This window comes from Tamandua tetradactyla, chromosome 18 (assembly GCF_023851605.1).
Source record: "Tamandua tetradactyla isolate mTamTet1 chromosome 18, mTamTet1.pri, whole genome shotgun sequence".
Classification (NCBI taxonomy): Eukaryota; Metazoa; Chordata; class Mammalia; order Pilosa; family Myrmecophagidae; genus Tamandua; species Tamandua tetradactyla.
Window position 1 is genome coordinate 51,440,502 of NC_135344.1, and position 4,402 is coordinate 51,444,903.

Here is a 4,402-nt window from a genome sequence, read left to right on the forward strand (position 1 = left end):
CAGTCCTTTGATGCTGAGTCTCAGCTCATTCCAGGATCTTTGTCCCACGTTGTCAGGAAAGTCCACACCCCTGGGTGTCATGTCCCACGCAGAGAGGGGGAGGGTGGTGAGACTGCTCGTCATGTTGGCTGGAGAGAGAGGCCAGATCTGAGCAACAAAAGAGGCTCTCTTGGGGGTGACTCTTAGGCCTAAATTTTAAGTAGACTTGACCTATCCTTTGTGGGGTTAAGTTTCATATGAACAAACCTCCAAGACTGGGGGCTCAGCCTGTAGCTTTGGTTGTCCACACTGCTTGTGAGAATATCAAGAATTCAACTTGGGGAAGTTGAATTTCTCCCCACTCTCACCATTCCCTGAAGGGGGCTTGCAAATACTTTTCCACTCACTGATCAAATCACTCTGGGATTCATCTGGGCATCACTCTGGACAAACCAACAAAATCTCATGTCCTACCTGAGATTCCAAGTACTTATGACATTCAATCAAACTATCTACATGAGTTATATTAGGAAATGCTCTAGTCAAAATATAAATTTTGTAACAAATAAACATTTTTTGCTTTAGTCTCACACATAAGGTGACATTTTAAAGTATTGATTATCATCTATTTTCAGCACCCTGCAATAATGACATTTCTTTGTTCTTCTTCATGCCAAAACATTTTTAAAATTTATACATTGTACATTTCACTATTATTATACACTCTAGGCATTCCTAGATTATACCATCTCGATCTTTAACATCTATCTTTCTTTCTGATTTCATTTATGTCCCCAGCCCTCCTCCCTCTATCATTCTCACATGCAGCTTCATTCAGTGTTTTAACATAATTACATTACAGTTAGGTAGTATTGTGCTGTCCAATTCTGAGTTTTTGTATCCAGTCCTGTTACACAGTCTGTATCCCTTCAGCTCCAATTACCCATTATCTTACCCTATTTCTAATTCCTGATGGTCTCTGTTACCAATGACATATTCCAAGTTTATTCACTAATGTCGGTTCATATCAGTGAGACCATACAGTATTTGTCCTTTAGTTTTTGGCTAGTCTCACTCAGCATAATGTTCTCTAGGTCCATCCATGTTATTACATGCTTCATAAGTTTATCTTGTCTTAAAGCTGCATAATATTCCATCGTATGTCTATACCACAGTTTGTTTAGCCATTCTTCTGTTGATGGACATTTTGGCTGTTTCCATCTCTTTGCAATTGTAAATAACACTGCTATAAACATTGGTGTGCAAATGTCCGTTTGTGTCTTTGCCCTTAAGTCCTCTGAGTAGATACCTAGCAATGGTATTGCTGGGTCGTATGGCAATTCTATATTCATCTTTTTGAGGAACCGCCAAACTGCCTTCCACAGTGGTTGCACCATTTGACATTCCCACCAACTGTGAATAAGTGTGCCTCTTTCTCCACATCCTCTCCAGCACTTGTCAATTTCTGTTTTGTTGATAATGGCCATTCTGGTGGGTGTGAGATGATATCTCATTGTGGTTTTGATTTGCATTTCTCTAATGGCCAGGGACATTGAGCATCTCTTCATGTGCCTCTTGGCCATCCGTATTTCCTCTTCTGGTAGGTGTCTGTTCAAGTCTTTTTCCCATTTTGTAATTGGGTTGGCTGTCTTTTTGTTGTTTTTTTTTTTTCTTCTTTTTTTTTTATTAATTAAAAAAAGAATTAACAAAACAATTAGAAATCATTCCAATCTACATGTACAATCAGCAATTCTCAATAACATCACATAGTTGCATATTCATCATTTCTTAGTACATTTGCATCGATTCAGAAAAAGAAACAAAAAGACAACAGAATAAGAATTAAAACAATAATAGAAAGAAAAAAAACAAAAACAAACAAAAAAAAAAACAAAAACAAAAAACCTATACCTCACATGCAGCTTCATTCAGTGTTTTAACATAATTGCATTACAATTGGGTAGTATTGTGCTGTCCATTTCTGAGTTTCTATATCCAGTCCCGTTGTACAGTCTGTATCCCTTCATCTCCAATTATCCTTTCTCTTTTTTTTTTGTTTTTTTAATTAACGGAAAAAAAGAAATTAACCCAACATTTAGAGATCATACCATTCTACACATGCAATCATTAATTCTTAACATCATCACATAGATGCATGATCATCATTTCTCAGTACATTTGCATTGGTTTAGAAGAACTAGCAACATAACCGAAAAAGATATAGAATGTTAATATAGAGAAAAAAATAAAAGTAATAATAGTAAAATCAAAACAAAACAACACAAAACAAAACAAAAACCTATAGCTCAGATGCAGCTTCATTCAGTGTTTTAACATGATTACTTTACAATTAGGTATTATTGTGCTGTCCATTTTTGAGTTTTTGTATCTAGTCCTGTTGCACAGTCTGTATCCCTTCAGCTTCAATTACCCATTGTCTTACCCTGTTTCTAACTCCTGCTGAACTCTGTTACCAATGACATATTTCAAGTTTATTCTCGAATGTCCGTTCACATCAGTGGGACCATACAGTATTTGTCCTTTAGTTTTTGGCTGGATTCACTCAGCATAATATTCTCTAGGTCCATCCATGTTATTACATGGTTCATAAGTTTATCTTGTCTTAAAGCTGCATAATATTCCATCATATGTATATACCACAGTTTGTTTAGCCACTCTTCTGTTGATGGAGATTTTGGCTGTTTCCATCTCTTTGCAATTGTAAATAATGCTGCTATAAACATTGGTGTGCAAATGTTCGTTTGTGTCTTTGCCCTTAAGTCCTTTGAGTAGATACCTAGCAATGGTATTGCTGGGTCGTATGGCAGTTCTATATTCAGCTTTTTGAGGAACCGCCAAACTGCCTTCCACAGTGGTTGCACCCTTTGACATTCCCACCAACAGTGGATAAGTGTGCCTCTTTCTCCGCATCCTCTCCAGCACTTGTCATTTTCTGTTTTGTTGATAATGGCCATTCTGGTGGGTGTGAGATGATATCTCATTGTGGTTTTGATTTGCATTTCTCTAATGGCCAGGGACATTGAGCATCTCTTCATGTGCCTCTTGGCCATCCGTATTTCCTCTTCTGGTAGGTGTCTGTTCAAGTCTTTTTCCCATTTTGTAATTGGGTTGGCTGTCTTTTTGTTGTTGAGATGAACAATCTCTTTATAAATTCTGGATACTAGACCTTTATCTGATATATCATTTCCAAATATTGTCTCCCATTGTGAAGGCTGTCTTTCTACTTTCTTGATGAAGTTCTTTGATGCACAAAAGTGTTTAATTTTGAGGAGCTCCCATTTATTTATTTCTTTCTTCAGTGCTCTTGCTTTAGGTTTAAGGTCCATAAAACTGCCTCCAATTGTAAGATTCATAAGATATCTCCCTACATTTTCCTCTAACTGTTTTATGGTCTTAGACCTAATGTTTAGATCTTTGATCCATTTTGAGTTAACTTTTGTATAGGGTGTGAGATACAGGTCCTCTTTCATTCTTTTGCATATAGATATCCAGTTCTCTAGGCACCATTTATTGAAGAGACTGTTCTGTCCCAAATGAGTTGGCTTGACTGCCTTATCAAAGATCAAATGTCCATAGATGAGAGGGTCTATATCAGAGCACTCAATTCAATTCCATGGTCGATATATCTATCTTTATGCCAGTACCATGCTGTTTTGACCACTGTGGCTTCATAATATGCCTTAAAGTCAGGCAGCATGAGACTTCCAGCTTGGTTTTTCCTCAAGATTCTTTTAGCAATTCAGGGCACCCTGCCCTTCCAGATAAATTTGCTTATTGGTTTTTCTATTTCTGAAAAGTAAGTTGTTGGGATTTTCATTGGTATTGCATTGAATCTGTAAATCAATTTAGGTAGAATTGACATCTTAATTATATTTAGTCTTCCAATCCATGAACATGGTATGCCCTTCCATCTATTTAGGTCTTCTGTGATTTCTTTTAACAGTTTCTTATAGTTTTCTTTGTTAGATCTTTTGTATCTTTAGTTAAATTTATTCCTAAGTATTTTATTCTTTTAGTTGCAGTTGTAAATGGAATTTGTTTCTTGATTTCCCCCTCAGTTTGTTCATTGCTAGTGTATAGAAACACTACAGATTTTTGAATGTTGATCTTGTAACCTGCCACTTTGCTGTACTCGTTTATTAGCTCTAGTAGTTTTGCTGTGGATTTTTCAGGGTTTTCGATGTATAGTATCATATCACCAGCAAACAGTGATAGTTTTACTTCTTCCTTTCCAATTTTGATGCCTTGTATTTCTTCCTCTTGTCTAATTGCTCTGGCTAGAACTTCCAGCACGATGTTGAATGACAATTGTTGCCGCGTCCTCTTTTTCCTCCCCGGTTTGACACGGTTCCCTGGAAGGAAGGGCGGTGGCAAGGCCTTCAACGCCCCAAAAGAGGACGAG